This window comes from Tachypleus tridentatus, chromosome 6 (genome assembly GCF_004210375.1).
Source record: "Tachypleus tridentatus isolate NWPU-2018 chromosome 6, ASM421037v1, whole genome shotgun sequence".
NCBI lineage: Eukaryota > Metazoa > Arthropoda > Merostomata > Xiphosura > Limulidae > Tachypleus > Tachypleus tridentatus.
This window is the reverse complement of record NC_134830.1, coordinates 5,294,278-5,313,803: the sequence shown is the minus strand read 5'-3', so window position 1 is coordinate 5,313,803 and position 19,526 is coordinate 5,294,278. Positions and strand designations below refer to the sequence as shown.

General features: G+C 37.5%; 1 protein-coding gene across 4 annotated transcripts in view; it reads left to right on the top strand.

Annotated features, from left to right (window-relative positions):
* LOC143251875 (forkhead box protein N3-like) overlaps positions 1-19,526 on the top strand; it is a 100,676-nt gene that overhangs the window by 51,497 nt on the left and 29,653 nt on the right. The window lies entirely within an intron of this gene.

The following is a 19,526-nucleotide window of genomic DNA, read 5'->3' as shown; positions in this document are numbered from 1 at the left end:
AAGAGACGGATACTTATTCCCATTATGGAGCAGCACAGCTTTGAGGCTTCTAGATGACCTATCAATGAAGAGATGCCACTCGTTTGGGTTACAGACAATTCCAGTTGCTTTGCAGAGACCACATACATTATAACAGAAGCAGAGCCCATCTTGATGAGTGAAGCTTGAAAAATGTTGGTGATGCTTCCTCTGATTTGTGACTTGCACACTTTCACCTCACAAATTCCACTCCTTGAACCTGGATGTCAAAAGCTCGACATTCGACTTTGTTAGACCAAGATCTCTGATCAAGTCATTGATGTCTTTTGGGTTGGAGTAGCAGAGGTTTCTCTCACCAGCTGCACCTCTGTAATCTGGATCTTCAACGTTGTTAGACCAAGATCTCTGATCAAGTCATTGATGTCTTTGTGGTTGGAGTAGCAGAGGTTTCTCTCACCAGCTGCACCTCTGTAATCTGGATCTTCAACGTTGTTAGACCAAGATCTCTGATCAAGTTATTGATGTATCTTTAGTTGTGGTAGTTTCTCTCACCATCTGTAATCTGGATCTTCAACGTTGTTAGACCAAGATCTCTGATCAAGTTATTGATGTCTCTTTGGTTGTGGTAGTTTCTCTCCCCATCTGTAATATGGATCTTCAACGTTGTTAGACCAAGATCTCTGATCAAGTTATTGATGCATCTTTGGTTGTGGTAGTTTCTCTCACCATCTGTAATCTGGATCTTCAACGTTGTTAGACCAAGATCTCTGATCAAGTTATTGATGTATCTTTGGTTGTGATAGTTTCTCTCACCATCTGTAATCTGGATCTTCAACGTTGTTAGACCAAGATCTCTGATCAAGTTATTGATGTCTCTTTGGTTGTGGTAGTTTTTCGCACCATCTGTAATCTGGATCTTCAACGTTGTTAGACCAAGATCTCTGATCAAGTTATTGATGTATCTTTAGTTGTGGTAGTTTCTCTCACCATCTGTAATCTGGATCTTCAACGTTGTTAGACCAAGATCTCTGATCAAGTTATTGATGTCTCTTTGGTTGTGGTAGTTTCTCTCCCCATCTGTAATATGGATCTTCAACGTTGTTAGACCAAGATCTCTGATCAAGTTATTGATGTCTCTTTGGTTGTGGTAGTTTCTCTCCCCATCTGTAATATGGATCTTCAACGTTGTTAGACCAAGATCTCTGATCAAGTTATTGATGTCTCTTTGGTTGTGGTAGTTTCTCTCACCATCTGTAATCTGGATCTTCAACGTTGTTAGACCAAGATCTCTGATCAAGTTATTGATGTCTCTTTGGTTGTGGTAGTTTTTCTCACCATCTGTAATCTGGATCTTCAACGTTGTTAGACCAAGATCTCTGATCAAGTTATTGATGTCTCTTTGGTTGTGGTAGTTTTTCGCACCATCTGTAATCTGGATCTTCAACGTTGTTAGACCAAGATCTCTGATCAAGTTATTGATGTATCTTTAGTTGTGGTAGTTTCTCTCACCATCTGTAATCTGGATCTTCAACGTTGTTAGACCAAGATCTCTGATCAAGTTATTGATGTCTCTTTGGTTGTGGTAGTTTTTCTCACCATCTGTAATCTGGATCTTCAACGTTGTTAGACCAAGATCTCTGATCAAGTTATTGATGCATCTTTGGTTGTGGTAGTTTCTCTCCCCATCTGTAATCTGGATCTTCAACGTTGTTAGACCAAGATCTCTGATCAAGTTATTGATGTCTCTTTGGTTGTGGTAGTTTTTCTCACCATCTGTAATCAGGATCTTCAACGTTGTTAGACCAAGATCTCTGATCAAGTTATTGATGTCTCTTTGGTTGTGGTAGTTTCTCTCCCCATCTGTAATCTGGATCTTCAACGTTGTTAGACCAAGATCTCTGATCAAGTTATTGATGTCTCTTTGGTTGTGGTAGTTTCTCTCACCATCTGTAATCAGGATCTTCAACGTTGTTAGACCAAGATCTCTGATCAAGTTATTGATTTCTCTTTGGTTGTGGTAGTTTTTCTCACCATCTGTAATCTGGATCTTCAACGTTGTTAGACCAAGATCTCTGATCAAGGTATTGATGTCTCTTTGGTTGTGGTAGTTTCTCTCACCATCTGTATCTGATCTACCTCCTCTTCTACAACATTCTAGAAAGTTCTTGAAAATTTTTATAAGTTTGAGAAAATTCTCCATCAGCTGCTCAGCACTGAATCTACCTGAAATGTTTTGGAAAATGGGTAAATTTGAAAATTTTATTACCCAGGTCAGAAAAGCAAAGTTTGAAGAGAAAAATAGGTCTTTTCCATTTACTTTAGGCCTAACAAATTGGAAAATAATACTTTCTGCCCAGGAACAAGAAAAAGTAAGAATGTTGTTGCATAGTGTTATAAAATAGGAACAAACATGTTTTGTGGCTGTCGGTATCTTGCATTATGTTATTAAATTGGAACAAAAATTTAAGAATTGTTTTAAAATTAAAAACAATATATTGTATTTAATCGTTCTACGACTCTCCAGGTACTGCTTGTGATCCACAATGTGGAATCTGTTACGGTAAGGAATTCAGAGATTTTAGAAAGGCCGTAGATTCACCCTGTCGATTTCAGAGCTGGTGACCTGGTTCGAGTCTTCGCAGTTCCCCCCATTTAAACTATAGATGCCTTATTAGAATACAGAACAATCCTTTAGCGCATTGTTTCTCGAAGTTTTGTCATGCACGCCTCTATTTACTAAATACGATTTCTTACGTGTACCCTTACTTTTAAAATGTATGAAAGGAAGTTAAATAACAAAATTCACAATATAAAAACACACATTAAAATGCTATATGAGTTATAATAATTACTTGTTAATTGTAGTCATGAAAAGTATATTTATAACGCTTAATCTTGAATTATTTCAAAATTGGCTACACCTTAATCTTTCAGTTCCCAAAACATCATTTCTCACCCCTGTTGAGAGCTTGCCCCAAACTCTAAAGAAGCTGCTTCGGAATGAATGGTGTGTTACCTTACGTAAGGCGATACTGACCAATTGCCTTTTTTTTTGGTCAGTACAAAAATTAGGGACAGTTCCACATAGGCTTAGTTTTTCCATAGGTGCAAAACATAATGCTTCATAATGAGCCTTTAAACTGTTTTCGATGGTTTAAGATAACCGTTGTAATGATTGCTTCACTTAATGCCTACCAGATGGAGCCACTATACGAAATCCGTACCAAAATTGGTTGCATTATTATCGGACCGTATAAACTTGTGTAAGTTTTCCACTGATGTTTATAAAGCTAGTATAATCAACCGAAATATCTACATAAGTATTTTGTCGATTATATTGAAAAATGCATAAATTGGAGATATACTTGAGAACGACAGTTAAGTATATACAGTTCAAAGGTTGACTTAGCTTTAACACCATGTCATCTTTACATGAAAATAAAGAAAATACTTTACACCAATACTCAAAGCGGTATAAATAAATCTAACGTCTGAACTCTATCCATTTAACCTTTGTTACTCGCCGCACTATTAACCTTTTAATTTCTCTTTAACCCTTGTTGTCACCCATTTAAATCGGTTACTTGTATACCACACGTTAATACATTATGGTCAATCCCACTATTTGTTGGTAAAAGAGTAGCCCAAGAGTTGGCGGTTGGTGGTGATGACTAGCTGCCTTCCCTCTGGTCTTACACTGCAAAATTATGGACGGCTTACGCAGCTAGCCCTCGTGTCACTTTGCGTGAATTTCAAAACAAACATAAACATACGTACATACATTCATATATACACGTTCATTTTGTACAAAACGTATTATGACAACGTAAAATTAAACAGATGTTTATTTTACTGTTTACATTCTGCAGTTTTTAAAAGTAATGAAACGTTTCACGATAAGGGTTACTTGTAACTTTTAACAATTGAATCTGTGTCAGGTGTTGTTTCTGTTTTTCGTTAAGCAGAGACTTTGTAATTAGTGAACTGGTGACAATTTTTTTATCTAAATCCAGTGCCTTGGAACGGTGGCGAGACATAAAACGAAATTTCAGTACACTTGTAAGTCATGGATTGAATGTCGAAGTTATAGATAGTTTATTAAACAAACGCTTAGGTATTGAATATGGAATCACCGAAGATGAGTGGATACAATGTTTAGGCACTGAGCAGTCAATGTTAGAAGTGTTTGTAACATGTTGTCGTGTCTTTAGATTTGTTATCGGCGTGTTTTAGGTTTTGTGAGAATATTTTGGTTACAGATAACAGGAGAAGCAAACAATAAATAAATTTTAATTACAAAGTACCATTTACAAAACACGACTGACTTCCATACAAGGATGCTGTTGAATCTTATCTGTAAACAAGCTGTGATAAAACATCACGGAGTACAGTAACTTGGAAACAACGTCATCACGTGTGTTTTGTTGTTTTCTGGCTGATAACAACTGTTCGTCAGACCAGGCGTGGTCAGGTGGTTAGAGCGCTTGACTTGTAGTCTGAGGGTCGTGAGTTGGGATTCCTTTCACACCAAACCTGCCATGGGGCGTTATAACGTGCCAGACAATCCCACTATTCGTTGGTTAAAGAGTTGGCGGTCGATTATCTTAAAAGTGGTAAATTAGTGACGGCTAATGTAGATAGCCCTCGTGTATCTGCGCGAAATTAAAAACAAACAAATGGTCAGAGAGTACAGAAACAATGCCGATACAGTTTTTTGGACTGACCATCTATTGGTCAAGGGGGTGTAGAATCTCTTAGAAATAACATTTGTCTTTGAGATTCGAAATTTAACTCTTAACGCGAGACTGTCACCAGTCCGAAACAGGTGTGACCCATTAGTCCTGGCTTTCACTTAAGTAGGTTTTCATATTGTTGGTAACTGTATCTGCTCACTGACGTTTCGCTGCTGGTAAAGAAGTCGCCCTTGTACCTTGGTGGGTTCCAGATTTATTTTGTGAAGCCTACTCGTATGAGAATAGTTCAATATCCCGTTATTCGCTGAATTCTAAGCAGTTTTACAAACGAATCAGATAAAGATAACGCGAGGGTAACAGCGTGTGTCTATCAAACGAACGATGTGTCACCGTGTCTTACGTTATTATTCAAAACTAGTTAGCGTTGATTCGACACTTGTGGACTTCCATGTTGCTGATGTATCCGAGGTGGAATATAATGGTGTCTCCTCCATTGTTTGGTTACCACAGCAGCGCCTCGGTTCCCATGGAGACGTGACGCATCTTTTATCCATGCTCTCGTGTGTGTGTGTGTTGACTGCAGCAAATGCTTGTACCGGGAGAAAATCGTGACAAGTAACTATAGTCAGCGGGAAATCATATCAGTTAAGCCTGCGAGTCCAAGCTGTAAAACAGGAAAATATTTTTCTGGAGTGTGTAAGTCAGTTGGTGTGTGGGTGCACCGGCATTCACTTTCCAGGTGAGTTTCATTTCCTCAGTGCCGTATGGGGTAAAGTGCGCGCGTGTATGCCAACATTTGATCGAGGCCCGAATTTACCCTCCGTGTAATCAAGTTAGGCCTACAAAACAACGTTACAGGACCTAAACTGCATGTACAACATTTTCAAGCTGTTGTTTGGTGTATACGTGATAAAACGATATTAAAATACGAAGAAAGTTCATAAAAAAAACCGTGTGTAAACACATAACTTACAAACAACTAGCGTTTTTGTAAACAATCTTAGGGTAGTCGTTGTTTTATAAGAATTTTTTTTTTAGGTTTACTGTTAAGAGCAACTTGTAGTGAATCGTAAATATAGATATTAAACATTGTTTCTCGTAGAGAAAGTCTCTTATGATCCTCTCAAAAATAAACAATTCGCTCTTCAAGGTCGTCGGCATGTTATGAGTGTGACCGTCAATTCCCATTCAAGTAGCCACATAGTTGTCGGTGGGTTCTACTGTTTTCTCTGTGGGCTCGGAATAACAGACGACTTGAGCAAGAGAGCTTTTTATATGACTGTAGATAAGTATCTGAAACTACCTGTTTGTAATATAAAGGTAAACTAGATTTTCTAATATGTAACTTTTATCACTTTAATTCTTTACCTATTAAACTATAATATTGAAAATAAAGTAAAACATGATCAACATTTGGCGGTTTTTATCTCTTACTATTTCAGTCAGTGTAGGAACATATGTTGTAGTGACATCAGTGTATGCGCTGTTCGTGTTTCTTTCGTATAGTTGTTTGTAATTACCATTTGATATATGGTCGCTGAATTTGTGTTGGTTTCACAAAACGCTATTTATGTCGTCAGTTCTTATGTTTGGCCTAGTTTCACTGTAACTATGGCAATATAAATTATCCCTTACAGCATTATATATCAGTATTTCAGTAAACAAAATGTTGAATCATAAAGCACGTGGCCAGGACCTTGTCCCAGTTATCAGGTGTTTCATCAATTGAAACTGTTTAACAGTCGTCTTGATTTTATCATAGTAATATTATTCTGAACCCTGAGAAAAGACACAGTTGGTAATTTTTATATGTAACAAGAATGTCTCTTTTTGTGTTAGAAGTTGCGACAGTCGGACAACGATGTTTGCGTAAAAATGGTGCAGATATTTGCAGAAACGACTTGCCACAATTCTAAAGTCGTCGTTAAACGAATTGTGATAACGACTCGCAGTTATGGCTAGTCGTTTAAGTTCGTGACGTGCTAATTTGGCACTTTTCCAAGGTGTCTTTTTCACAGGTGGGCTAAAATTTTATTCAGTGGCTGCGAATTTCGACGGTTACTTTGAACGTGTTTTCGACCTTTTACTGGTGCTGTTAGACTTTGTATTTACGTTCATTAAGGGCTATTCGCCACTGTTACACGAAATTCGCTCCTTGTTTAATTCAACAGTATCATACATTATCAATAAAATTATATCAAGCCAATCACAGAGGTGAATGTGAATCTCCTTAAACGACTTAAGCGCCCTCTGAATTTCTTATTTTTGCCTCGTGATACTTTGCGAAAAGTTATAATCCTGAAAAAATGTTTTGTTTTGTTTTTCCTTTGCTTGATCTTAAACTAATCGAATGATTCAAGAAGTTTGTTCTCTGGTATCTTATTTAACATGGACCTTATTGCGCATAATAACCAGTTGAATTTATATTATATAGACTTACAGTGTTAAAATTCGGGGTTCGATTGCCCTTGGTGGACAGGTAGCTCATGTTTTGCTTTAATAAACAAGCACAAGTTTTTGACAAACAGTGAATGTTACTGTTGTGCACCCGCTAGTACAGCGGTACGTCTACGGATTTACAACGCTAAAATCAGGGATTCGAGCAGATAGCCGGATGTGGCTTTCCAATAAGAAAACACACGTTACTGTTATAATCATTTTTGGTGAAAGAGAAAAAAAGAACCAAGTTTTACCAACACGCACATCGTATATACTGAGAGGAGGAGGATACTCGTGAGAAGTGGTTTAGTCAAACATGCTTGTACGATGTGTTGTGTGTTGATGGTTCAGGTTTAGTCAAACATGCTGGTACGATGTGTTGTGTGTTGATGGTTCAGGTTTAGTCAAACTGTTAGCGTGCTGGTGCGATGTGTTGTGTGTTGATGGTTCAGGTTTAGTCAAACATGCTTGTACGATGTGTTGTGTGTTGATGGTTCAGGTTTAGTCAAACATGCTGGTACGATGTGTTGTGTGTTGATGGTTCAGGTTTAGTCAAACTGTTAGCGTGCTGGTGCGATGTGTTGTGTGTTGATGGTTCAGGTTTAGTCAAACATGCTTGTACGATGTGTTGTGTGTTGATGGTTCAGGTTTAGTCAAACATGCTGGTACGATGTGTTGTGTGTTGATGGTTCAGGTTTAGTCAAACTGTTAGCGTGCTGGTGCGATGTGTTGTGTGTTGATGGTTCAGGTTTAGTCAAACATGCTTGTACGATGTGTTGTGTGTTGATGGTTCAGGTTTAGTCAAACTGTCAGCATGCTGGTCTGTAATTCCGTGGTTTCCGCACATCCGAATGTGAGGTTATATGAGTCGTGACCAAATCTCATTATGTTTGCTTTTGTTGTTGTTTTTTTTAATTTCGCGCAAAGCTACACGAGGGCTATCTGCGCTAACCGTCACTAATTTAGCAGTGTAAGGCTAGAGGGAAGGCAGCTAGTTATCACCACCCATCGTCAACTCTTTGGCCACTCTTTTTACCAACGAATAGTGGGATTGACTGTAACATTGTAATATTCCTACGGCTGAAAGGGCGAGCATGTTTGGTGCGACGGGGATTCGAACCCGCGACCTTCAGGTTACGAGTCGAGCGCCTTAACCATCTGGCGACTGGGGAATTTGACAAACTGCTTTCTGTCCAGCCCACTAGTACTTAACCCATGGGTCTCGAAGAGGTCTCCAGTGATTGTTCGAACTTCCCTTCGTAGCCCTTTAGGTTAAAAACCACTGGTCTTGTCTTCCACTGGGTGCGACAAGGGTGGACATGGCTTTGCAAAAAAATCCAACAGACAGGTACTGTTAGGCTAGGAGTGTGGAATTCACACTGTCCGACGCCCTGGCAAAACTATTTAGTGTTATGTATCTCAGGACGACTGGTATGGGTATTAACACGCAGAGAACAACGTTTCGACCTTCTTAGGTCATCTTCAGGTTAACAGATTGACAGCTTTTGGAGGACCACATGACGTCAAACGAAAAGTTGTGCAATTTTACTAATAAAACATTGAGTTTAGTTCACGACTGTATTTATTGGTAAAACCATGGTTTACATAACAGTTCGTATATTAAACATTGAGTTTAGTTCACGACTGTATTTATTGGTAAAACCATGGTTTACATAACAGTTCGTATATTAAACATTGAGTTTAGTTCACGACTGTATTTATTGGTAAAACCATGGTTTACATAACAGTTCGTATATTAAACATTGAGTTTAGTTCACGACTGTATTTATTGGTAAAACCATGGTTTACATAACAGTTCGTATATTAAACATTGAGTTTAGTTCACGACTGTATTTATTGGTAAAACCATGGTTTACATAACAGTTCGTATATTCTCTGTTGTGCGATGTAAATTCCTAATTAAATATTAAAAATCGTAAAACATATCGGTGGATAAGTACGAGGTGTTTAGGTTCATAAGTACGAGGTGTTTAGGTTCATAAGTACGAGGTGTTTAGGTTCATAAGTACGAGGTGTTTAGGTTCATAAGTACGAGGTGTTTAGGTTCAAAATTGAGTTGAGATGGTGTTTTTTGGTGGATAAGTACGAGGTGTTTAGGTTCAAAAATGAGTTAAGATGGTGTTTTTTAGATGGTATTCAGTGTTTACAACCACAATCGTAAAATCTATGTTCTATTATTTATGGGTTTTGTGAGAATGGGAGGGGGAGGGCAATGTTCAAGTTTCTTCCCCGTATCAACTATGTTTCAAAACTTCATATTCTTGTTGGATGATTGAATACGTTAGACTGTACAGTGGACTTCTTCATGAGGTCACATGCTTAGTGTTAATGTGAAGCCTATTCACAAGGTATAAATATTCACATACATGTGTGTGTGTGTGTATGTATGTGTTTAAATACAAATATATATATATATATAATCAGAAACACCTTAGGCGTGAAAAAAGGTGCGACTATAAAAAAGGATTGGGTGTGAAAGTTAGACGAACAAAATCAAAACTGGTGGCTACACTTGGGTGTGAAAGTTAAAGGAACAAAATCAAAACTGGTGGCTACACTTGAGTGTGAAAGTTAAAGGAACGAAATCAAAACTGGTGGCTACACTTGGGTGTGAAAGTTAAAGGAACGAAATCAAAACTGGTGGATACACTTGGGTGTGAAAGTTAAAGGAACAAAATCAAAACTGGTGGCTACACTTGGGTGTGAAAGTTAAAGGAACGAAATCAAAACTGGTGGATACACTTGGGTGTGAAAGTTAAAGGAGCGAAATCAAAACTGGTGGCTACACTTGGGTGTGAAAGTTAAAGGAGCGAAATCAAAACTGGTGGCTACACTTGGGTGTGAAAGTTGATGATAGGTGAAACTAAATGCACGGCCTGGCTAATTACTTCAAAGTAATGTTAGAAATGCCTTACAGTGTCCTTCGTTTCTATGACTACAATGTTGCTATAAGAAGTGAGTGATGATAGAACTGCTTTAGAGCGTCCTTCGTTTCTATGACTACAATGTTGTTGTAAGAAGCGAGTGGTGATAGAACTGCCTTAGAGCGTCATTCGTTTCTGTGACTACAATGTTGCTATAAGAAGTGAGTGGTGATAGAACTGCCTTAGAGCGTCCTTCGTTTCTATGACTACAATGTTGTTGTAAGAAGCGAGTGGTGATAGAACTGCCTTAGAGCGTCATTCGTTTCTGTGACTACAATGTTGCTATAAGAAGTGAGTGGTGATAGAACTGCCTTAGAGCGTCCTTCGTTTCTATGACTACAATGCTGTTATAAGAAGCTAGTGGTGATGGAACTGCTTTAGAGCGTCCTTCGTTTCTATGACTGCAATGTTGTTGTAAGAAGCGAGTGGTGATAGAACTGCCTTAGAGCGTCATTCGTTTCTGTGACTACAATGTTGCTATAAGAAGTGAGTGGTGATAGAACTGTCTTAGAGCGTCCTTCGTTTCTATGACTACAATGCTGTTATAAGAAGCTAGTGGTGATGGAACTGCTTTAGAGCGTCCTTCGTTTCTATGACTACAATGTTGTTGCAAGAAGCGAGTGGTGATAGAACTGCCTTAGAGCGTCATTCGTTTCTATGACTACAATGCTGTTATAAGAAGCTAGTGGTGATGGAACTGCTTTAGAGCGTCCTTCGTTTCTATGACTACAATGTTGTTGTAAGAAGCGAGTGGTGATAGAACTGCCTTAGAGCGTCCTTTGTTTCTATGACTACAATGTTGTTATAAGAAGTGAGTGGTGATAGAACTGCTTTAGAGCGTCCTTCGTTTCTATGACTACAATGTTGTTAGAAGAAGTGAGTGGTGATAGAACTGCTTTAGAGCGTCCTTCGTTTCTATGACTACAATGTTGTTATAAGAAGTGAGTGGTGATAGAACTGCTTTAGAGCGTCCTTCGTTTCTATGACTACAATGTTGTTATAAGAAGTGAGTGGTGATAGAACTTCTTTAGAGCGTCCTTCGTTTCTATGACTACGTTGTTGCTGTAAGAAGCGAGTGGTGACAGAACTGCCTTAGAGTGCCCTTTGTTTCTATGACTACAATGTTGCTATAAGAAGTGTGGTGATAGAACTGCTTTAGAGCGTCCTTCGTTGCTATGGGAACTGAGTGCTGTCAGAACTTTGTTGGGATAACTGAATGTGTAAACAGTATTGGCTTGAAGGCGAAACGGAGAATAACATTTTGAGTAACTTATTAAGAACTTTTGTAATATTAACAAAGTAAACAAACTTCACATTATTAACTAATTTAGATACAAGAATCAAAACAGGTGCAAATTTCAATAAACGTACTGTAATTGTGTTACTTATTTTGACCGGTGAGACCGTTAAATGACGTACTGACTTGCTAGACCTAACCAATCTCTGAACACGTGCATTGGTAATATACCAAAGAAACACCAGTAGTTGAATGTAATACCACCTACAACACTTCCACCTCCCGTTTCTTCTAGTGTGTTTTTTAAAGTTCATTAATAATAACACATCGAAGGTTGTTTTAATATCTAAATTTCAATCAAACGGCTCGTGACAGTAATGTAATCGAGGCTTGTATGCGTACTTTTAGATTTATCTCCATTAATGAGTGTCTGTTCTCCCATGCAGTTACGAACTGGAATGCCCTAGTGCCTAACAGTTGTGGGGGCGTCATGATGTCTTGGTCAGTCTAAGAGTTGGTGGTGGGTGGTGTTGACAAGTTACCCCTAGAGTAGCTTTATACGAGAGTAAACTAAACAAAAAACTCCAACAGATATGGAGACCATGTACAAATGTACAGTACCCGTGACATTTAGATAGGTTCAAACGAAAGTTTTATTTTAAAACACGTGCACTCGTAGTATTTCTGTTTGTTGTGTACAAAAATATAGAGGAATTTTGGTTTACCGGTAATGATAAAATGGTATTGTGTGACATATTGTAGCGCCATCTGCTTTTTTTTTTAGGAAACATAGCTGTGTAATTCATATATTTTTATTCATCTGTAAAGTTGCAAAGACTACTGAACCTAATAAATGTACCAAACGATCCAACTCGCTAAAATTCAAATACGTCGTAAAAAATAATTATTGTGATTCTAGCACTTGGAGTGGGATGTTAAGATCGACATATTTATTAGTTTAAAGGAGGAAAAGTTTAAAAAATAAAAGATTCCGGCTTTAAGTACCTGTAACCGTGTTATTACTTCAAATCAAATTATTTTGTTTAGCCTTATAATTTATACTTATGGGAGAGTAGAAATAGCTCCACAGTACAATAACTTAACTAGAGGTAAATAATTGTACTATTCGAATAGCGTGCAAAGAAATGTACAATATATTTTTTGTTCTCACGACAGCTATGTGGACAGAAGTGAATTGTCACATTAACGTCTTTTGTACATCGCTGATATTGACGCTGAGAAGCTTTTATCTCAAAAGCGATGCTCAGTAAACACAAATTAGCTACTGGACGCGTTATGGTAACAGTTTGTGCTGTGCGATCGCGTTAGAGCACGCGGCGTGCTAAACTCCCGCGTTCCTATGACGTGTGCGCAGAAGCGAGTGCGATGGAAGCACGTTGTGAGCAGGTATAGTACAATCGTGGCCCTTGTAGTTATCATTGTTCACCGAATAGTTTAATGCTTTGAACTTATTAATGGCGAACCCTAGTACCTTTACATTTCAAAAGCAACTTGTCATAATTTAACATTATATTCATGTATTTACCCTTCGTTCCCTTTGTACTATATCATTTTATCCTATTTACTACTTGTCTTATAACTGGGTTAATTATTACTGTTATTTTTTAAAAGCTCAAGTTATGGGCAGAGTCTGGTATAGTAGTTAGCTAGACGGATTGCGAATCGAATGGTCCGTGGTTCGAGACAAGAGGGCATTAAACGTTCCTCGCAGATACAACTGTGAGCGCATTGCCAAACTTTGAAATGCAATGCAACATTCAGTCGCATTATATGGCTCGATTATCCTCACCAAACGTTTATGTCGGCGTGTACTGCTAGTTGTATGTTTTATCTCTAGTTAGTAATTCCAATGAGAATCTGCTATACTAGAATCTTAAAGTTCTGAACTGTTTCAAATATAAAATTAGAAATGATTGTGCCGCGTGAAAACAGGGCTCACCTGGTAAAGTTATTGGAGCCGTGTTTTACGCCTTGTAAGACACTACATCGTAGAAGACACGCCCCGTATTTTACGCCTTGTAAGACACTACATCGTAGAAGACACGCCCCGTATTTTACGCCTTGTAAGACGCTACATCGTAGAAGACACGCCCCGTATTTTACGCCTTGTAAGACACGACATCGAAGAAGACACACTCCGTATTTTACGCCTTGTAAGACACTACATCGTAGAAGACACGCTCCGTATTTTACGCCTTGTAAGACACTACATCGTACAAGACACACCCCGTATTTTACGCCTTGTAAGACACTACATCGTAGAAGACACGCTCCGTATTTTACGCCTTGTAAGACTCTACATCGTAGAAGACACGCTCCGTATTTTACGCCTTGTAAGACTCTACATCGTAGAAGACACACCCCGTATTTTACGCCTTGTAAGACACTACATCGTAGAAGACACACCCCGTATTTTACGCCTTGTAAGACACTACATCGTAGAAGACACGCTCCGTATTTTACGCCTTGTAAGACTCTACATCGTAGAAGACACACCCCGTATTTTACGCCTTGTAAGACACTACATCGTAGAAGACACACCCCGTATTTTACGCCTTGTAAGACTCTACATCGTAGAAGACACGCTCCGTATTTTACGCCTCGTAAGACTCTACATCGTAGAAGACACACCCCGTATTTTGGAAAGGCAATTTTAAGAAATAAATATTTTGATTCACCAGCCAACACCTTGACACAACCTTGACTTTATTCAACCTACAGAGTAAACACAGTCAAATACATCGTATTATTCACAGCATATCGAGAGTATCAGTTAAATGTTTTATGCTATTTAAAATACTTGTAATTAGTAAGTAATGATATTACGATCTGTGTGAGAGGCAGTTTTAAGTAGACCATAAGCTAACCTCGTTTGGGTTGAGGAAATATTTTACATGGAAGAGCGAACAACGTTTCGACCTTCTTCGGTCATCGTCAGGTTCACAAAGGTTCACGTCGTACAAGGCGTAAAATACGGTAGTTGTTTGGTGATGGGAAGAAAACGAACATATTTTTTTAGGGTACGTCCCTATATCTGTGAGTACTTACTGTATGTATGTATTTCAGTTATTTAACGCTAAAAATGTCTGGTATGTCTCTATATTTCCTATAAAGCTATATCTTTATCTGAAGTAGGTATGTAGTGCACACTTACAGCAGCTGTCAGCGGAGCTGCCTATGTAAATACTGGATGTATACATTCTCCATTTTTTTTTCTATTTTTTAAACATCGGTTTTGAGAAACGTTTCCCCACATTTCATCTAATTCGTGACGTCATATTATTATACATTCTTCGTTGGTTTCAGTCGCAACTTTTTAGATTTCTGAATATTTTGTTAGCAGGTTTGGTTTGTAATTTAAGAGAAACTTTTCCTCACAATAGCTGTAGAAACGTTTGCCTTCCAAGTGTATAGACCGTGGATTTACAAGAAACGTTTCCCCACCACTGTTGTTTGTCATTACTTGATTAACAACGTTTTCCCACAACTGTTGTTTGTCATTACTTGATTTTCCCGTCACTGTTGTTTGTCATCACTTGATTAACAACGTTTTCCCGTCACTGTTGTTTGTCATTACTTGATTAACAACGTTTTCCCGTCACTGTTGTTTGTCATTACTTGATTAACAACGTTTTCCCGTCACTGTTGTTTGTCATCACTTGATTAACAACGTTTTCCCGTCACTGTTGTTTGTCATCACTTGATTAACAACGTTTTCCCGTCACTGTTGTTTGTCATTACTTGATTAACAACGTTTTCCCGTCACTGTTGTTTGTCAGTGCTTGATTAACAACGTTTTCCCGTCACTGTTGTTTGTCAGTACTTGATTAACAACGTTTTCCCACAACTGTTGTTTGTCAGTACTTGATTAACAACGTTTTCCCGTCACTGTTGTTTGTCAGTACTTGATTAACAACGTTTTCCCGTCACTGTTGTTTGTCAGTACTTGATTAACAACGTTTTCCCGTCACTGTTGTTTGTCAGTACTTGATTAACAACGTTTTCCCGTCACTGTTGTTTGTCATTACTTGATTAACAACGTTTTCCCGTCACTGTTGTTTGTCATCACTTGATTAACCACGTTTTCTCGTCACTGTTGTTTGTCATCACTTGATTAACAACGTTTTCCCGTCACTGTTGTTTGTCATCACTTGATTAACAACGTTTTCCCGTCACTGTTGTTTGTCATTACTTGATTAACAACGTTTTCCCGTCACTATTGTTTGTCAGTGCTTGATTAACAACGTTTTCCCGTCACTGTTGTTTGTCAGTACTTGATTAACAACGTTTTCCCACAACTGTTGTTTGTCAGTACTTGATTAACAACGTTTTCCCGTCACTGTTGTTTGTCAGTACTTGATTAACAACGTTTTCCTACAACTGTTTTGTCATTACTTGATTAACAACGTTTTCCCGTCACTGTTGTTTGTCAGTACTTGATTAACAACGTTTTCCTACAACTGTTGTTTGTCATAACTTGATTAACAACGTTTTCCCTCACTGTTGTTTGTCAGTACTTGATTAACAACGTTTTCCTACAACTGTTGTTTGTCATTACTTGATTAACAACGTTTTCCTACAACTGTTGTTTGTCAGTACTTGATTAACAACGTTTTCCCGTCACTGTTGTTTGTCATCACTTGATTAACAACGTTTTCCCACAACTATTGTTTGTCAGTACTTGATTAACAACGTTTTCCCGTCACTGTTGTTTGTCATCACTTGATTAACAACGTTTTCCCTCAACTATTGTTTGTCAGTACTTGATTAACAACGTTTTCCTACAACTGTTGTTTGTCATCAATTGATTAACAACGTTTTCCCGTCACTGTTGTTTGTCATTACTTGATTAACAACGTTTTCCCGTCACTGTTGTTTGTCAGTACTTGATTAACAATGTTTTCCCGTCACTGTTGTTTGTCATTACTTGATTAACAACGTTTTCCCGTCACTGTTGTTTGTCAGTACTTGATTAACAATGTTTTCCCGTCACTGTTGTTTGTCAGTACTTGATTAACAACGCTTTCCCGTCACTGTTGTTTGTTAGTACTTGATTAACAACGTTTTCCCACAACTGTTGTTTGTCAGTACTTGATTAACAACGTTTTCCCGTCACTGTTGTTTGTCATTACTTGATTAACAACGTTTTCCTACAACTGTTGTTTGTCATTACTTGATTAACAACGTTTTCCCGTCACTGTTGTTTGTCATCACTTGATTAACAACGTTTTCCCACAACTGTTGTTTGTCATCACTTGATTAACAACGTTTTCCCGTCACTGTTGTTTGTCATCACTTGATTAACAACGTTTTCCCGTCACTGTTGTTTGTCATCACTTGATTAACAACGTTTTCCCGTCACTGTTGTTTGTCATCACTTGATTAACAACGTTTTCCCGTCACTGTTGTTTGTCATCACTTGATTAACAACGTTTTCCCACAACTATTGTTTGTCAGTACTTGATTAACAACGTTTTCCCGTCACTGTTGTTTGTCATCACTTGATTAACAACGTTTTCCCACAACTATTGTTTGTCAGTACTTGATTAACAACGTTTTCCCGTCACTGTTGTTTGTCATCACTTGATTAACAACGTTTTCCAACAACTATTGTTTGTCAGTACTTGATTAACAACGTTTTCCCGTCACTGTTGTTTGTCATCACTTGATTAACAACGTTTTCCCACAACTATTGTTTGTCAGTACTTGATTAACAACGTTTTCCCGTCACTGTTGTTTGTCAGTACTTGTTATCTCTCTTGTTATAACTTATCAGTTCGTGTACGTATAAAGTTTGTTATCTGTTCTTATGTTTCTTGTATTCTAAAGTCAATGTAGACGTGTTCCTGCAGTTCTGTCATACTGTTACCACCTGGTTGGTCACAATAGTTTTAAGTTTTTATCTAAAGGCATTGGCTAAATAAGGTAATATTAAGTTCATGAAACTGTAATGAGTTATATGCACAAGCTGTTTAAATAATAATAAAAAAGACATATCTACGTTCTATTGCTGATAATAAAAAAACACAGCCTTTGTGATTTGTGGTATTGGTAAACACCCAATTACTGAGTTAATGAAAAAACTATGCCGTTAATGTGCGTGAAAAACATACCATACACACATTTTATGACGTAAATTACTTTTACAGACAGTTCTTCAGCTTATATCCTTCACTGTTAGACGATGTTTTCTTAGAATCGGGCATTCGGTTTGGTTTACGAAATGAATAATAAAAGTTTTTATTCTGTAAAAACAAACAAAAAGAAAATGTGTGGACCCCGAGGACTGTTTTACTGAATTTGTAAAACAGCTGTTATTTGATTGATGTATTGTTGTCCATCCAATGATACATTCGCATCGTTATAAGTATATTTACAGATGACACCGCTATTGTTACATACCGATACTGACGATACGTTTTTGTTAAAGATCTTTGAAAAAGACAGTGACGTAGATACCCGCACAAGACGTTGCTATAGATATCTGTATATGACGTCAGTAATTTGGCCCTCAACTTCGCGTGGACGAGAGTTTAAAGAGAGATAATGGAACGAGTTTGTTTTTTACACGACTTTTAATGTTTTCTACAGGGTTAGTTGTAATAAAATCGCAGACTCGATATAATCTATCGTGCGTTTATTTCGATTCGAAAATTTCTACACAAAACAGACCCAATTATTTTATCGGTTGCCACCGTCTTAAACCTTAAGTGAGCAGTTTCGATATTAATTTGTCTTTATTAATGCATTTTATGAATGATAATTATTTATTTAAAAAATTCTGTAACTGAAAAACAAAACACATCAGTCAACGAATAAATAGTTAGGTTAAAATTTTTCAAATGGTTAATTCCATATCCTTTTACTACTTGTATTTTCAGTTTGATTTGTTTTTTTGTTTCTATTTTTTTCTTTTCGACAATATTTGATATTCTGTACACAATAGATGGTTTCCTTTTCACTTTGAAAGGGTAGTTTACTGCATACAACCAAAATATTCGTAATGTGCACGTGAAATAATGCGTTCGAAATCTGATTTAGCACTCTTCCAATTCACAAAATCCTGGGTTAAGGCGTTCGACTCGTAATCTGAGGATCGCTGGTTCGAATCCCCGTCGCACCAAACATTTTCGTCCTTTCAGCCGTGGGGGGCATTATAATGTGACGGTCAATCCCACTATTCGTTGGTAAAAGAGTAACCAAAGAGTTGGCAGTAGGTGCTAATGACTAGCTGCCTTCCCTCTAGTCTCATACTGCTAAATTAGGGACGACTAATGCAGATAGCCCTTGAGTAGCTTTACGCAAAATTCAAAAACAAACAAACAAAATCCTCACAGAGAGTGTTATTGGTTTGGTCTATGTGAGATTACTGTAGCCGGATATTAAAGTAGTTTTATTGTGTAGTCGTCTGTAGTGTTCAGTACATTTAGAGCTTGTCTGTAGTGTTCAGTACATTTAGAGCTTGTCTGTAATGTTCAGTACATTTTAGAGCTTGTCTGTAGTGTTCAGTACATTTTAGAGCTTGTCTGTAGTGTTCAGTACATTTTAGAGCTTGTCTGTAGTGTTCAGTACATTTAGAGCTTGTCTGTAGTGTTCAGTACATTTTAGAGCTTGTCTGTAGTGTTCATTACATTTAAAGCTTGTCTGTAGTGTTCAGTACATTTTAGAGCTTGTCTGTAGTGTTCAGTACATTTAGAGCTTGTCTGTAGTGTTTTTTCATTTATTTAATTGGTTTTTTCTTTATGTCAATACCTGTTTATGAACCTTAATGTAGATTGTTTGGTTTTATTACGGTAGGAAGAACAGTAAATAAAACAATGGATATCTGGTATGTGTCAACTAAGAAATAACATTAGAAATACATAATGTATATTTTATTTATACGCATGCTGGCTTCTGTTTTATAATTGTATTAACACTTTCTCAAATGGCACTAAAACTAAAGGAGTAAAAATACCAGCATATTGTCTTTAAGTTCTAATGGTTAATAATGAAAGAAAATTATTTTCCATGACTAACTAGGTTTAGGAATATTTTAATTGGGTGTATGCTGTGTAACATTAAAGTTTCCCGCCATATAAAATAATGAATAAAACAGTGTGATAATAAAACCCTTCGAATTACATTACAACACTACCTTCCAATTAACTTCCCTTTCAAGTTGGATTTATTATTATTAGTGGATATATATAATGGTAGTGGACGTACTGA